The 18,271-nt window shown below is 36.4% G+C and overlaps 2 protein-coding genes across 8 annotated transcripts in view; one reads left to right on the top strand and one right to left on the bottom strand.

Moving 5' to 3' along the window:
- The window catches only part of LOC127409603 (filamin-A-interacting protein 1), a 29,175-nt gene extending 24,364 nt beyond the window's left edge, over positions 1-4,811 (bottom strand). The window contains exon 1 of one of the 2 annotated variants that reach the window (XM_051644280.1): positions 4,425-4,811. The gene's annotated coding sequence lies outside the window, so the exon portion shown is untranslated. The remainder of the gene's footprint in view (positions 1-4,424) is intronic. The other variant, XM_051644279.1, reaches the window with a different exon arrangement.
- A 6,629-nt stretch (positions 4,812-11,440) lies between these two features.
- Positions 11,441-18,271, top strand: part of LOC127409672 (homeobox-containing protein 1-like) — a 32,108-nt gene continuing 25,277 nt past the window's right edge. For all 6 annotated transcript variants that reach the window (XM_051644405.1, XM_051644408.1, XM_051644406.1 and 3 more), the window contains exon 1: positions 11,441-11,574. The gene's annotated coding sequence lies outside the window, so the exon portion shown is untranslated. The remainder of the gene's footprint in view (positions 11,575-18,271) is intronic.

Raw genomic sequence — 18,271 nt, forward strand, 5'->3', positions numbered from 1 at the left:
GATGACTTCACCAGAGAGTTTGGCTGTAATGATATAAGGTTAACTCTGCATCCCACGGCTGTGTCACTTTTAGAGAAACACACCCTTCCTGAAGGAGTGCAGACAGATGCTATACAGCCTCAAGTACTAACAGGTGAAGAGCTTAACAGTTCACACATAGATGAAATCAGGTTTCTGTTGATGTCTGTGTGGAAACGCAACTGAAAATTCCACTAATAAATGAACACACCTTACTTTGTGTGTTTATAGTGGTATATCTGCAGATTTATACATGCTATGATCAAAAAACACATTCCTATTCATAGATACTTTAAATTTGCATCCAAATAGGAAAAAAGCAGTTGTATAACCATTAAAAATGTGTCTGTACCATGGTGTAGTGATGGTATCTGACAGTAACACCATGGTGCTAACACATATGGTACTGCATGATAACCATATACAAATACTCCAAGGTACATTATTCATACCATGGTAAGTGTCCAAAAAGAATGGTAATATGATGATATATGTCCCCCCCCCCCCCCCCAAAAAAAAAAAACATGGTAATACTGTACTTTTTACATGTCCCATAGTAAGTGTCCCAAAACCATGGTACTAACATGATACTTTTTAATTAATACCAAGGTATGTGTTCAGAAACATTGGTAATTTCATGGTACATGTCCAAATACTATGGTAATACCATGGTACTTTATTCAGTTATCAAATTATGTGACCCAAAACCATAGTAATACCATGGTACATATTACAAAATCATGGAAATATCATGCTACTTTTTATTTATACCATGATACGTTTTACATAGACCATGGTACCTGCCTAAAAACCAGGGTAATACCATGGTACGTGTCCAAATACCATGGTAATATCATGAAACTTTTTAAATATATCATGGTACATGTCCAAAAACCTTAGTAATATCATGATAGTTTTTATTTATACCATGGTACATGTCCAAATACCATGGTACTTTTACAGTTACCAAATGACATGTCCCCAAACCATGGTAATACCGTGGTATATATTCAAAAAACATGGTGATATCATGATACTTTTTATTTATACCATGGTACATGTCCAAAAATTAAGGTACTATCATGATACTCTTTATTTATACCATGGTACGTGTCCAAATACCATAGTACTTTTTCAGTTACCAAATTATGTGTCCCAAATCATGGTACTTTCTCATATACCATGGTACATGTCCAAAAACCTCAGTAATATCATGATACTTTTTATTTATACCATATTACATGTCCAAATACCATGGTACTTTTACATATAACATGGTGCGTGTCCAAACACCATGGTAATATAATGGTACTTTTTACATATACCATGGTACATCTCCAAAGACCAAGGTGATATCATGATACTCTTTATTTATACCATGGCACATGTCCAAATACCATGGTAATACCATGGTTCTTTTTACATATACCATGGTACCTGCCTGAAAACTAGGGTAATATAATAATAATTTTATTTATACCATGGTTCATGTCCAAATACCATGGTAATACCATGGTTCTTTTTACATATACCATGGTACCTGCCTGAAAACTAGGGTAATATAATAATAATTTTATTTATACCATGGTTCATGTCCAAATACCATGGTAATACCATGGTTCTTTTTACATATACCATGGTACCTGCCTGAAAACTAGGGTAATATAATAATAATTTTATTTATACCATGGTTCATGTCCAAAAACCAAAGTAATACCTTTAATAAATTCTACCAATAGCGATGCATTGAGTTTAATATCTCGGTCCTATGTGCTTTTTAAGTTAAAATAACCAAAACACATAAATTAACTAAATTAACTAAACAAACAGTATGTGTTGTTGGCATAACGATGGTGAGGACCGACGGTAGAAGTAGATGTTGTTGTTTCTCACACTGCGGTGCTGAATTAGAGCTGATGTCATGGGTCGTGTCTTATCACTAGCCGTTAGTTGAGCAGTGACACAGACACTAACTGCGGCCGATGATTCAAGGGAAATATTTGGCTAATCATTCCAGTGGGAAAGAGAGAGAGGCATGTAAGAAATCAGACACTATTTTCAAAAGCTAAGTCTCCAGTGACCACAGTACTTAATTGTTGATGTTTGAGTCAGCGGATAGTTGAGCACATTTTAGAAAACAGTGAAAAAATTTGACTGCATTGCTTACCAAAGTGAACAACAGCAACTAAGTTAAAGCAAACTTTTAAACTGATTTTAATAAATAATATGCTCAAAGCGACATACAGTAAATGCCTCTTATGGTTCTTAAATAGGAATATTTGGTGGCATGAAATGTTTCTGATTTCCACTGTCCATATCAACAGAGAAAAATATCTGTGTACTTTTGTTCTAAAACAGTTACTTGTCTAAATATCCATTTACTCTGATAATACAGATAACATTATTGTTTAATTTGTTCTTTAAAGGGATAGTTCACCCAAAAATGAAAATTCAGTCATTGTTTACTCACCCCTCTGTTGTTATAATCATATATGACCCTTTATTTTTCTTAACACAAATGTGGAAATTGTGAAAACATTTTGTGCTCAGTGATGTCATACAATAGCAGTTTATGGTGACCACCTCTTCAAGCTTCAAAAGAACACAAAAGTATAATTCAGAAGTCTAATAAATTATTCCATGAGACTTGTGATTGTTATGAAAGCATACAATAAGATTTGATGAGAAGCAAACTGAAATCTAATGTATTATTTAGTGAAACTGTTGACCTACAGGCAGCCACAGTTACACCGTTTCCTAACCTGATGGCAAACAACACACAATCAAATTTTTATTTTCTATGGTAATCAGAGTTTTTGTCCTAACCAGCCGTGATGAACGGTACATTATATCGATTGCTTGTTTTCTATTTTCGGCATCCTGCGGGTAACTCCGTCCACTGTGAACTGGCACCGGTCCAAAACGTTCAAAAAAATAAGGCTGGGCATAGAAATGCATCAATTCTTCAACTACAAACTCTTCAGACATGTTTAGTAAGTTCCGTTCTCTTGTGTGCAGCTGTGATGTGTTCTGTTGTGTGAGGTGAACATTTTCAGCAAATAACGATTTAACTTTCTGTCTGTTCCTCACATAATGTTGTCATTTGTCTTCAGAAGACTTGGGATATACCGTACTGCATGAGTCATATGGACTACTGTTATGGATACTGTTATTTTTATGGCCTTGTATTGTTCTTTTTACAGTAGTACAGTCAAACATATTGATAACTTACAGAGTCAAATTCCAGCATTATTTGTAATGTTCTTCCAGAGTCCAAAGCATTCTGGACTTTAACTATTCTATTACCTCTCTCGTTTCTCACATGAGTGTAACATGTCTGCAGTAGACTTCATGTCCACCTCAAACTGAAATGTTTAGATAGACCTCATCAAAGTTCAGGGAGCATATTAATTCACACAGGCAGATTTAAATCTTGAAATAATCAAGGTCACAGTGGACATCAAAGTGCTGTAACATTGCCAAGCATTGCTGATTTATCCTCTGTTCCCCAGAGTCCATGGTAAAGGAACTCCTCTTGCGCAAGTGCAATCTGACGAAGCGTTTCCTAAAAGCAGCCCTTACTCATAATGAAGTCAGGCTATAAACTCTTGAATAATCCTCTCACATGTTAGAATCAACCATCTACATAAACATGAAATAAAACTTGATTTTTATATTTTTGAAAGAAAATATGAGTGGTGCTTGCTCGTGCAAAATTCTGGAGGGTGTTGTGGGTGGTGGCTAGTGCGTCATTAAGGTGTTCTGAGTGGGCTCAAGTCAAAAGGGGTCACCTCCATTTCTCTATGATATTCCAGTCTCAAGAAATGGCTGGGTCCCTCTTTCAGTGTAAGTCTATGGGATTTTTTTTGCCCATTTTTTTGTCTCCCAGGCTAAAGTTTTGTCTTAGAAAAGTCTTAGCAAAGTTATGGGACACCTGTCCTCAACAAGCTGCGAAATCTTTGCATATATAACACACAACCATCACTTATACAATTAATATAATTTAAAACATAAGGGTGTTTTTTAGATTCATGCACTTTCATGTCCTAGTGGATTAGTTTATTAAAACAAACAGATTTCACTTTTTTTTTTTTTTTTTTGTAATATAAGGGTCTGATTAAAACGGAACTGGAACGTTTTTATTAGTTCTTCATCATTTATTTTTGGTAATTTTCAAATGTCTTTTATGTATAGATTTGACTGTTTCAGCCTTGTCCCAGACTTTCAATATTATGAAAATCCCTCATAAACATACAAATCATTGCATTTTAAGGTTTAAAACTCTGATAATCTAAACAAAGATCGAAATGAACAAAACCATTTCAATATTTATTTTGTGAAAATTATTTCTAGCAGTTTATATATATTATCAAAAAACCTCATGTTTATAGAAGTGTAAGACGTACCTTTTCAAGTGGTCCCAAATTACAGGTAACAGCTCAAAGACGCCGACTTTGTCAAAGTCAGTGAAGTCTTTAAAAAAGTGTCTTTAACATACGTAATGTCCACTTTAGCCCATCTGCTCCTGAAATAAACCATCACAAGGAAGCTCTTTCTTTCTCCTTGCTGGTTCCTACAATCAGCACAGCGACTGTTCAAGTACTATCAGTCTGTGAGAACTCTGTTGTCTTCTATCCAAGTCGGAGGAATCTGAATGACTTAGGATAGAGAGAGAAAGAGTGTGGGAGAGAGTATGACCAATAAGAAGGGAGGTAGAGGTGGTCAGATCTGATTGCTGTAAGTTCTTTACAATGTTCAGGTTGAGATAAACAGGGGAGAGAGACAGTTGGGCCGGTCGGAGGAGACCCAGCACTGCTTTATGTTCTGGACCGTGAAGTGGTGTGTTGACTAAGAGCTAATTTTAACCTATGTGCTCAGTCTGTCGTAGTGTTTAGCAGCTGAGGGGGTTCAAACAGACGTTTGTGAATCCTGCTGACAGCTGGACTACGGTATTCTGCCAAAAGAGGAAAAGTCTGTCGTAACTAGTCATGCAGTTGCTGGGCTAGAAATGAACTTTCTGTTGCAGGTAAATCAAATGAACAATGACTGTAAGGGGGGAAACGTGTAGGGCAGTAAATTCATATTTGAGCAAATGTTGGGTGACTCATACAAAACTTATCAAGAACAAGTTTACATTGCACCTAAAAACAAACGATAGAAAGTTTGCTTGAAATGATAGAAAATGAAGCTGTCCATTAAGATTTTTTAGATTTGTACAATATTTTAATGAAAATTATGCACATTTCCCCCAAAAAGTCAAATTTCGTAAAGCAAAAAAATCGAATTCTCATTAATGCAAAAAAGTAATTATATATTATTTAAATTTTAAAACATGTATACATTATGGTAGTATTTGTAGTACTGCCTTTAATTTGTGCTGATTTAAATTAATAATAATAATAATAATAATAATAATACAGGATGAAATAGGAATATATTTTTTTAACATAATACCAGTTAAAACAACCAATAAGAAAAATGCAATAACTTTACAGTATAAAAAAAAACTCAAAATTTAAACAATAATATGAATTATACAAATTATAATATAATTATAAACTTATATATACTTATTTTTTTTTTTTTCTTTTTGATTTTGTGGTGCAATATGTCCTGGACAGGTTTTTGTGAGATTCACCAATTTAGCCGTTTTTAAAATCATAAAAATTATATTAGAGGATTATTTTAATGTAATACAGTCAAATTTATATTAATGAGACTCAAACAAAACCCATAAAGAACATGTCCATGTCATATTTCAGCCCAATAAATAAATAAATAATATTTTACTTAAAAGATTTTTTTCAGCCCAAAATTGATGAATTAATTAAATTCATTAAATTAATAAATTAATTCATTAAATCAATAAAAATAAATCTAATTATACTTAAAATAAACTTAAGCTTATTTTAAACATTCTAATTTCATAATGCAAAAATTCCCATTCTCATTACTGTAATGTGAAGAAAAAGAAAATAGTTATATTTTATGTAAATGTATTATTAGCCTCAGACTGGACTCACATTTTATACTTCTCTTAATAACACACTGGCAACTGACTATCAACCGACAGCTGAATGTCAACACAGCACTTTATATTTATTTCCACTGATTACATGGGGGGTGGGGGGGGGATTTATTAGCACAGTGTATTTTTATTGTATACAGTCTTCTTATTTTGTGTATGCTGTATACTGTATATTATTAGGTGTATATTGTATATTGTGTTGTGTAACGAGATGTGTAATCTGTGTTATGTGTAAATCAGATGTTTATTGTAATTGTCATACTGCTATATTGCTTGGAACCGCACCAAAGACTTTCACCCACTGTTGCACTTATGTACTGTATATGGTTGAGTGACAATAAAGGGATTTGATTTAAATTGTAAAACATATATATATATTGTGGTAGTATTTACTGCTATTAACTTGTGCTGATTTAAATGAAAAAAAAAAAAAACATACTGGGTTATACAGGGTGATACAGGATTTTTTTAAAAAAAAAATATATATATATATATATATTATTTTTTTTACAGTAATACTAATAGAATATAATGAAAATTACCAATGAGAAAAATGCAATACATTTAAAAGAATAAAAAATACAATAATACTCCAAAGTTAAACGATAATAAAAAATTATACAAATTATAATATAATTATATCAGAAAAGGAGTTATATACATTTATATATACATTTATATAGGATTATATATATCCTTTTTTTTTTTTTTTTTTTTTTTTTGGGTTGCATTGTGACACGTTTTTGTGAGATTCACCCATTTAGCAATATACAAGCAACATATTTTGTCTATGGATTTTAAGGAAGTTTTCTGCATACTTCAAACATGTAAACGAAAAAAGAGTGATCAAACACTGTTTACTATGTTAAACATGCAAAACTGTTGCCTGGGAGACAGCTATTGCCTTTCTTTAGGCAAAGTCTTGCAAAAGTGTCACAAGCATGACACCATGTCATAACAAACACTGACACAAATGTGTTAGAAATTTCAAGGAGTCATTTAAACAGGCTTGTGTTTACAGTTCAGTTTCCATTGTAAAGACGCTTGGCAACAACTTTAGCAGTCAAGTACGCCATGAAATGAGAGCTGCAATCTAATGTCTCAGATCCACCAAAGACAACTCATTCATCATCCAAGTAAATCTAATTATTGTAATACTAATAAAAAAGTACCATGCTATGCTTTTTACAAATAGACCTATTGCTAGTAAAGTTTGATTCTGCAAAACATTGTGCAAATTTCTATTTGTTGTTTTCAGGTTCACTTGGTCTAGATGACAGCAAAGCTCGACAACACCCACAGAAATCTGTAAATCTTGGTCACAAATGCTCCAGTTCTGTGAACAATGCAAAAATCAAGCATAAACAGTAACACTTGTTGAAAGAGGAATGCTAGTGTAGTTTGTGACGTCATTTTCGGCCAAGACTGTGGGAGGCACTGAAGCATTCCTGCATGCTATTTCACTTGAGAGAGTGCTAATATATGCAGACTAATGTACAGGAATGGGACAGAATATTCATTCAATACAGAAACAGAGTGCAGCTGAGAAACATTGTTTCAATGTCAATTCAAAGAGTCTGGACCTCCTACCAGGGGCGGACTGGGAAGAGAAACTGGCCCTGGATTTCACATAGAAACCGGCCCAAAAGTTGTTGAGCTTGGGGGTGTCGCTGTCTTTTTCTTTATATCGTGGCCCCCTGCGGCATATTGCGGCCCTCTTCAGCCAGTCGTGGCCCGTTCGGCATAACGTGGTGGCCCGTTTCGCTGCTGGCCCACTGGGAAAAGTCCCAGTTCTCCCAATGGCTAGTCCGCCCCTGCCTCCTACACTGGAACACAAACAGGCCAACTATCTATCTACTTATTTATTAATTTGTCATTTGGCTGAGACTTTTATCCAAAGTGACATTCTCTTTATTTAAGTTAGGCATCTCTATTTATATATCATAGGGAGTGGTGGTGGTGGCGTAGTGGACTAAAGCACTGAACTAGTAAGCAAAAGTTTGTTGGTTCAATTCCCACAGCCACCACCATTGTGTCCTTGAGCAAGGCACTTAACTCCAGGTTGCTCCAGGGGGATTGTCCCTGTAAAAAGGGCACTGTAAGTTGCTTTGGATAAAAGCATCTGCCAAATGCATAAATGTAAATATCATATATGAGCTCTGGTGGAGATGCCCTTAAATTAAAAATGAATTTAAATAGTCATTCTTATATGATGTAAAAGATCACTGGTAACAATGCATTTCTGTGCTGTACTGTACTTTTTTGTACGTTGTAAACTTATTCAGGGTATACACTTTTATACCTTGGGATTGATCAAAGAGTTTGTAGGCTACACTACCCTCTACTGGCAGCTGTACAAACTAAATAGAGGAATGCAGTGCACAAGGGTTTGCTATTTTGGGAAATGAAATACTATATATGCATATTAAATGTTTATAACAGTCTCTCTTGTTTGTTTTTATTTTGTAAAGGCATGTTGAGGTCAGCTAGTGTCACTAAATACTTTAGTGGGAATATAAGGAATATAATATAATATAGCCTCATATATTTACAAGAAATATAAGATTGTGCATGCTCAGCCTGCTTAATTACAAAGTTGTTTTTTTCTCCGTGAGACAGTGTGCTTGATTAATTCATTATTAAAGAGTTCAATCTGCAGGTGAGTCTCATAAAATCCCTCTGGGTCCAGATCTCCCGCCAATCGTCTTTTTGGATTTTTGAAAATGATTTGCCTCAAATCAAATGTTTTAATGTTGTTAATTAATAATAAAGCTTTCTGGTTTGGGTCAACGCTGATATAATATATATATATTATATATATATATATATATATATATATATATATATATATATATATATATATATATATATATATATATATATATATATATACTACCGGTCAAAAGTTTTGAAACACTCATTCTTTATTATAATTATTTTTTTTCACATTTTAGAATAATAGTAAAGTCATTAAAACTATGGAATAACATAAATGGAACTATGGGAATTATGTTGTGACTAAACAAAAACTGTGTTATATTTTAGCATCTTCAAAGTAGTCACCCTTTGCCTAGAATTTGCAGACATGTACTCTTGACATTTTCTCAACCAACTTCTTGAGGTATCACCCTGGGATAATTTTTAAACAGTACTGAAGGAGTTCCCATCTATGTTGGGCACTTATTGGCTGCTTTTCTTTATTATTTGGTCCAAGTCATCAATTTCAAAACCTTTTTTTTATTTTTTTTATTAAATTTTAGTTTTATAATGAAATAAATTAATATGGTGGCACAATTATATTTTTGTCTACAAAACTAATTTCAAACGTTTAAGCAAACGCCTTCGGATCAAAAGATTTTTAAGATCATGAGAAACATTTCAGTCAAGTGTATCAAAACTTTTGACTGGTAGAAAGCCTTTAGTATTGTCACACATTATACATTTTCATATATACAGTGAAATTTCTTTGCTTTCACATATCCCAGCTAAGCTGGGGTCAGAGTGCAGGGTCAGCCATAATACAGTGCCCCTGGAGCAGATAGGGTCAAGGGCCTTGCTCAAGGGCCCAACAGTGGCATTTTGGCAGTGTTGGGACTTGAACCTCCAACCTTCTGGTCAGTAACCCAGAGCCTTTAACCACTGAGCCACCACTGCCTGTTCTGAGAGTGGGAGTGGGGGGGGGGGGGGGGGGGGTGTTTGGGGAAAATGGCAGCGGCCTCCTCTTTGGCATCCCCTCCCCACCCCCCAGCAGGTAGCGCCCTAAGTGACCGCCTATGCCTAGAAACGGCCCTGGCCCTAAGATACAACAAGTTGACCCAGAGAGAAACCCCCTTAGCCAGTTGGTCTTAGAGCTGACTTTACAATCTAAAACATTTCTAGCTAAACCCCAGAACAAAACTCCAGCTAGACCAAATCAAATTATTAAAACACAAAAAGAAAAATATCTAAAACTTTGGACAGAAGCAACAGCTCAACAAAGTAAATTGGAATGCTATCTGTCCCTAAACAGAGAATATAAACTGGCAGAATACCTGAGCACAGTCACTGACCCTAAACTAAGAAAAGTCCTGACCGTGTACAGACTCAGTGAACATAACCTCGCCATAGAGATGGGCAGACACAGACAGACCTGGCTACCAAAAGAACACAGGCTGTCCCCCTAATGCACACAAAATCAAGTGGAAACAGGACTGTACTTTTTAATAACATGCTCTAGTTATGCACAAATCCCCATTTCACAACCCATCACAAAGACTTTAATCGGATACACCACAAGGACAAACTTTCATACCTACTTGGAGAAACCCCAGCAAGCTCAAATCTGGCTGCAAGACATGTCAAGTCCTGCCACAACAAAAGGACAACCAGTGGAACGGGACCATTACCAGACAATAACCAAAACACTGTACCACATGCATTAAATGGAAAACAGAGCATAACAAACCACTTTTATTTACACTTTTTACGATTGCTTTATTGTATTGTATTTTTACATTGTTTTCTTTAACTGTGTGTAAATGTGTATGTATGTATATTTAATGTTACTATGCTTTGACAATGTAAAGCTTTTCTTTTACCATGCCAATAAAGCTATTTGAATCTCGAAAGTGACGTTCAACTGTTGCAAGGCGTAACTTGTAGTGGCCGTGTTTTGTAGTAGTCTTGCACGATGCAGACAGACTTCTCCTCCAGTAAACAGCAAAAGAAGAGTCAGGGGAGCGGCCCGCCTTTTTCAGCCAATCAGAAAACATACAGGCTTTTCAAACCAAACACCTTATTGAGCTAAATAACAACAACAAACTAGACGTGAAGCAGCGCAACGAATGGAAAGTAATGCAAGTGTCTTGAAACGTGTTTTTAAAACAAATGACTTGACACGGCGTCTAAAAAAATGCAGCGCTCCAGCGCAAAACACTGAAGAAACAGTCGAGAGCATGTTTACATATAAAAACACTTAAAAAAACAGCACATTTGGATGCAAAAACGCAGTCAGTGCAGAAAACATTTTCCCTGTCAATTTTGCACGTTCAGCGTTGTTGACATCAGGTTGGATGACATGTCTTTGGTGTGCGGAGTTTTGGAGAGATGGCGTGTCAGATGTGTGTTTAAATGGCGGAAATGAACGCAATGGCTGAAATTGCTTTTAAAAAAAAAAAACACGCTCCTGATGCCGTCTGAGGGCACTTCGAAGCAAGACCAATAATGCTAGCTATTTTGTAGGGTTTCAAACAAATTCCAAACAAAATTTCCAATAAAAATGACTTAAAGTGAGTACCGTGAGCTTAGTAAACCCTCAGTGTACACATAGCAACATGTTCCTAAATTTCCTGCTGAACTACATTTCCCATGAGCCTGTGGTGCGTGCGGCGTGACGTCAGTGCGGCTGCTGTCAGTCAGACAAAGACAGTCAGTCAGTCAGTCAGGGCGAGTCTTCTTAACAACATCACACAAAATATCATCTTTATCGCCTCACAGAGCGCATTAAATGATCGGCTGCGCTCAGATATTGTGTATTTTCCTCATTCCAGGTAAGAAGTATAATTGTATTCCCGAGGAGTGTCAGTTTGTGTAAGCTCGTGCTAAGCTAACTAGCCGCCTGGATAATTCAGTTCATTTTTTGTTCATCTGTATAAAAACGCGCTTCACAGCTTAATATTAATCGACATATTCAGCTAGTTTAAATCCAAATTGGCTTGTTCACCTGTCCGGATAGTTGATAGGTTAATATAATAAACACTTTTTGAGCCCTGTATTAAAGTGCTGAACTCATGTTTTTATTTATGCATTTATATTTATTTAGGAATATTCCTAAATAACCATGTGAATTATGCTTGAGGGTTTTTATATGCATGTGTTCTGTTATTTAAAAGTATTTTGGTGGTCGTTTGCAGTGGTCATGACACCTAAGTCATGCAAAACTAGTTTATATGGGCTTAAAGTCTCAATCGTGTTGTGAATGAACGTGTAATTTCATATCTTTATATTTCTTATGGCTTCTAATGCTGGATGTGCAGTTTATTTTGCATGCATGATGTGCGTTGATCAGTGCATATATCACTATCATTTGAATTGACTCCTTACATGTAGTGCCTTTTTGAAAGTGGTTTGATCATGAGTTTGCTGCAGTATATAGATGTGGTTTGTCTTATCTGCATTCATAACTTGAATTTCCAGAAGGTTTACCTGAAGTGTGTCGTGCACAGATAAATAAAGATTTCCTTACTACTAGGTTACATACTGTAATGCACATTACGATATGTATAGAATCTCATTTCAACTCTGGAAGTTGTAGTAATGCCTATATGAATAAATAATCAAGGAAGCTATTAAATTGCATTGATAGATAGTTGTCTTTTGCACTTAATCGTTGTGATGTTGATGTTGTGGTTATTGTACACCCTGTACACATACATTGTATGGTGTGTACAGGGTTAAATGCACACTTTAAGCAGAGACTAATGGAGTGAATACCTGTTCAAAACTATAAATCTTTATAAAAAGTTGAAGTTCATAAAGACCAATGCTCCTTGAAACAACCACACCGTCTTTTTCCAGAGCAGCCTGTATTTGTCCTGAGGTTACCTGTGGGTTTTTCTTTGTATCCTGAACAATTCTTCTGGCAGTTGTGGCTGAAATCTTTCGTGGTCTACCTGACCTTGGCTTGGTATCAAGAGATCCCAGAATTTTCCACTTCTTAATAAGTGATTGAACAGTACTGACTGGCATTTTCAAGGCTTTGGATATCTTTTTATATCCTTTTCCATCTTTATAAAGTTGCATTACCTTGTTACGCAGGTCTTTTGACAGTTCTTTTCTGCTCCCCATGGCTCAGTATCTAGCCTGCTCAGTGCATCCACGTGAGAGCTAACAAACTCATTGACTAATTATACATAGACACTAATTGCAATTTAAAAAGCCACAGGTGTGGGAAATGAACCTTTAATTGCCATTTAAACCTGTGTGTGTCACCTTGTGTGTCTGTAACAAGGCCAAACATTCAAGGGTATGTAAACTTTTGATCAGGGCCATTTGGGTGATTTCTGTTATCATTATGATTTAAAAAGGAGCCAAACAACTATGTGATAATAAATGGCTTCATATGATCACTATCCTTAAATAAAAGACAGTTTTTTTTGCATGATCAGTTATATTTTCAAAATCAATGCCAAAATTTCACAATTTCTGCCAGGGTATGCAAACCTTTGAGCACAACTGTATGTGTGCAAATATAATGTTACCATAGTAAAATGTTATTAATTTGAGCTGATGCACGTGTGCATGGCACAGCAAACTGCACCCTTGACTTGCAGTGTCTCTGCAGCTGTGCCCCTGCAGTGAGCGCCTGCAATATATAATTGCTGGTTTTTATGCGTTTAAAAGCGTCACATGAGCAAGAATGCAGGAAGGCTTATGGGTTGTTATAAGGGCTTGTTATTGTTATAATTATGGACAGAAAGAGCTGAAGTATTGCGCTCGCTAGATTTTAAATGCATGACATAAGTGCTTTTTATGATTGCCTTTGCACACACTCACATTTTTTTTTTATCAACTTATGCTTCTGTCGTAGCCCTACGGTGATGTATTTTTAGAAGTCCCACAGTGGTTGCCATGTTCCTATCACAGACTTTCATAAAGATTATCTGACATCTTAAGGGCCAACTGAGCCTTTTTTGAGTGCTGAATGTTTTTATTCCAGTGGTGTATGGTTAACGGTTAATCAGTGTAAATATATGTCACGGATAATGGAAAATGCATAGCTTGCCACGAACCAGCAGGGAATTTTTACAGTAAACTAACAGCATTTGCTGGGATGGTTTATTTACTGGAGTTACTTAGTTGTCACAGCCTCTGGGTCACTAGTCTGTTATTAAGTGGCTTTTCCTTTCACCTTTTTAACACATACTTTTGGGAACTGGAACACAGTTTTATTTAGTGCTGTTTGCTAAGACAAGAATCACTAATAGGGTACTATTAATCTTACTTAAGGTAGGGATCGGAACAAAGCTCTTACTCTTAAGTATTAATCCTGTTTGTGCCAAGACATGAATGATGAATGTTACGGGTTCAATACAAGTTAAACGCTAAATTACACACCATTTCTAAAGTATAGCCACACGATGTACAGTGGCAAGAAAAAGTATGGGAATCCCTTGGAATTAGCTGGTTTTCTGCATTAATTGGTTATAACATCTGATCTCATCTTCATCAAAGTCACATGTATAGACAAACAAAATGTGCTTAAGCTTACAACACACAAACAATTATAATATTTCATGTCTTTATTGAACACATCACATTGAACATTCACAGGGCTGTGGAAAAAGTAAGTGAACCTTTGGATTTAATAACTGGTCGATCCTGCTTTGGCAGCAGTAACCTCAACCAAGTGTTTCCGGTAGCTGTGGATTAGATCTGCACAACGTTCAGAAGAAATTTTGGACCATTCTTCCTTACAGAACTGCTTCAGCTCAGCCATATTCTTAGGATGTCTGGTGTGAACGGCTCGCTTGAGGTCATTCCACAGCATCTCTATTGGGTTAAGGTCTGGGCTCTGCCTGGGTCACTCCAAAAGGTGGATTTTCTTTTTTTGAAGTCATTCTGTAGTGGACTTACTTCGATGTTTAGGGTCATTGTCAACATCTTATATATAACCACCTCCCCAAATCCAAACATTTACCATCTCCAACAGCCCCATTTGCCATCACGCAAGTATCAGTATGCTGCAACAGGTGAAAAATTACTAATAGCATACAAATTAAGAACTAAAGACAATTATAAATGTAAAGATAATTATAATAACCATCATAATAAATAAGCCTAATAAATTCCCTTGTGTTCCCAAATAATGCTGCCAAATGTGTGTTCTTATCGAATGTGTTTGCATTGCGTTTTGGTAATACAGTTTATGCTGCCTAAAGAAAAGAAAATAGAACTAAATTTTAGGTTCAAGGTGACCATGTCTTGTATTACTTTATGATTTAATCACTTTTGCCTTTTGTTTCTTTAATACAAAGATACCTGTATATATTACTGAACTTGCAGAGTTGCGTTCACATTGCGTAAGAGCAAACTGCTCCGTGGAAATAAAGCGAAACTCACTAGATGATCGGGGATAATTTGCAGCATTCTTATAGATTACATTATTCTTCCAAACAGTTTTCAGTCGAATGAAACAGAGAAAAAGGTGTGATAACTCTTTACATGCGCTTGCTCCACGAGACAGTGTCCCGCTGCACGCTTCTGAACAAACAGTGAATCAGACATGAGCATTGATGGCTTTTCTTTTGTCTGTCCTTAAAAATATAATAAAGTGTGTTTCTTCAAGCACGTCTTTTTGACTAACAGCATTTCTTGTCGTGTGTCACTCCGAGACGTCTTACAGGTCGCCTGCCTGTTGCGGGTAGATGAGCAAAACTACTCGCGCATGAAATACATTTGGACGAGGAGCTCGCGAACTGGATTGAGCCTCGCCGCATTTTGTGGGTGGCAGGTGCTAGTTTCACACCCTGGGCGCACATAAAAATTAACGAACGTTCATAAAATCGCTCATAGAAATGCTCTTAACGGCTAAGATCGGTAGTTATTGGGAAACGAGGCTCAGAACTCTGTGCATGTGCATGTCTAGGAGAAGCGCTCTCATTGCACTCATGAACAGCGGAGCTCACTGTGCACATATAAAATCAGACACACATCGGCGGCTTTTCTTTTGTCTGTTCCTCAAAATATAATCACGTTTGTCAAACGTGTTTTTTGCGTCTAATTTCTTGTAATATGCCACTCCGAGAAGTCTTACAGGTCACCCTCCACAGTAGCTGGTACATCAGCAAAATACTCTGCATGAAAAATCCACATTTGGCGGGTGTTCATTTCAAAACTTGTTCACCAGAGTAGGCTGTATGACAAATTCGGGAGAAAGGAAATCAAAACAGTGTCATTGACTTCAAGCTTTGCAATCACACCCACAATTTCTGCAAGAAAATTATCTCTAGAACGTTTTAAACGATCATGTGTTGGTGAATGGTTAGACACCCGGCGAGCCACTTGACGTCTTACAGGTTGCCCGCTTGAACAAAGAGCCACTTGTGGCTCGTGAGCCATAGGTTCCCGACCCCTGCTGTAGGATATCTTGATAAACTTGGAAATTCATTTTTCCCTCGTAAGCAGTCCAAGCCCCGAAGCAGTAAAGCAGCCCCAAATCATGATGCTCCCTCCACCGTACTTCACCATTAGGATAATGTTTTCATGTTGGTATGCGCATGTTGGTATTCATGTTGGTGCCCTTTTTATGCGTGCTCTTCCCAAACAGTTCAACCTTAGTTTCATCATTCCACAAAACAATTTCCCCGTAGCGTTGTGGAGTGTCGAGTTTGTCTTTGGGAAACTTCAGGCATGCAGCAATGTTTAAGTTGGAAAGCAGCAGCTTCCTTCTTGATGTCTTGCCATGGACACCATGTCTGTTTAATGTTTTATTTATAGTAGACTCATGAACAGATGTCAACCAGTTCCAATGATTCCTTCAAGTTTTTAGCTGTCACTGTAGGGTTCTCTATACCACATTGAGCATTCTGTGGTGTGCCCTTTGAATAATTTTGGCTGTACGGCCACAGAACTAAATCATCTCCATTTATAGGCAATTCGTCTAACTGTGGACAGATGAATATCTAAGCTCTTCGAGATAACTTTGTAACCCTTTCCAGCTTCACGCTAAGCAACAATTCTTGATCGTAGGTCTTCTGAGATCGCTTTTTTGCGAGCATGGTCCATGTCAGCAGATACTTCTTGTGAATAGCAAACTCAAAATGTTTGAGTGCTTTTTATAAGTCAAAGTAGCTCTAACCCACACCTTCAATCTAGTTTCATTAATTGGATGCCAGGTTTGCCAACTCCTGACTCTAATTAGCTTTTGTTAACGTTATTAGCCTAGGAGTTCACATATTTTTTTCCAACCTACACTGTGAATGTTTGAATGATGTATTCAGTATGTACAAGAAAAATACATTAATTTGTGTGTTATTAGTTAAGACAGATTGTGTTTGTTCATTATTGTAACTTAGATGAAGATCAAACCAGATTTTAAGACAAATTTATACATAAATGCATTTCACATACTTTTTCTCGACACTGTAAACATTATACATGTAAACATGATTTTAGTGTGATAAGATCACTTACTAATCTTATCTGTGTAAAGATAAATCCAATAATTTAACTGTTTTCATAACAACGAAACCTTGGAATCGCAGTATTGGATATAACTTAACAATCTGATCACATTAAAGTCATGTTAACACATGTAATGTTTAAGTTTTGTAATTTAATTTAGTTGTCCCAACTTCAAGCCTATTTTAGTCTTTTTTGTTTTTTAATAACAATGTGAGGTATAAATGCTGCTTTATAACTCGTATGCACTTCATTTCAGCAAACAGTATAAATGAGAACACGATTCAAATGTAGTCTAGTTGTGTGTAACCATTTGCTTAACATAAAATCATGTGCTCTCGATTAGGAGGTTAAACAAAAATGCTCCATATTTGAATTCTGTGCATTTCTGGAGTTCTATAAACTACAACCTCATCTGTCATAACTTTTTTTCCAAGGAGTACATGTGCTCCTGAATGAAAAAATGTTGGAGCACACAAAGAAATTTAGGAGCACAGTGAAAACTGTAACAGAGTTTATTAACAAACAGTTTATTACATACATATTTTTACTGTGTATGTGTGCGTGTACTAGGGGATACACATCTGTGGAACAGCACATACCACCAAAATCACACATTGACCCATGCCTACAAGACGCAAAGGATATCAGTTGTCCAGCTGCTTTTGTATGTTGGTCGTCTGGCATGCTTAGAGGTCAGCCAGCGGTCCACGGCAGGAGTGGGATTGAACTCCTTGACAGAAGGCCCCTCCAGGCTGATCCTTTCAGGTGGTGGAGACCCCAAGGCAGCTTCTTGTCAAATTCTTAATCCGGTTCTGCGCAGAGAAGCCTCGCTCACACTGGGCGGCTGAAATGGGCAGCACCAGCATAAGCTGCACCAACTCCAGTATGTTCTAGGGAAAAGATATCTTTGTTTCATTTAAACTCTTACCATTAATTTATCAAAACCAACCATAGAAGGATACCATACATAACCACTCAGGACTGTTAGTCTACCTTGTAATCGTACCTGTAGGGGTCCTTTGTCAACATGGTCTCCCACAGGCCACTGTAGGACTTGTCCTT

Source organism: Myxocyprinus asiaticus, chromosome 19, assembly GCF_019703515.2.
Source record: "Myxocyprinus asiaticus isolate MX2 ecotype Aquarium Trade chromosome 19, UBuf_Myxa_2, whole genome shotgun sequence".
NCBI lineage: Eukaryota > Metazoa > Chordata > Actinopteri > Cypriniformes > Catostomidae > Myxocyprinus > Myxocyprinus asiaticus.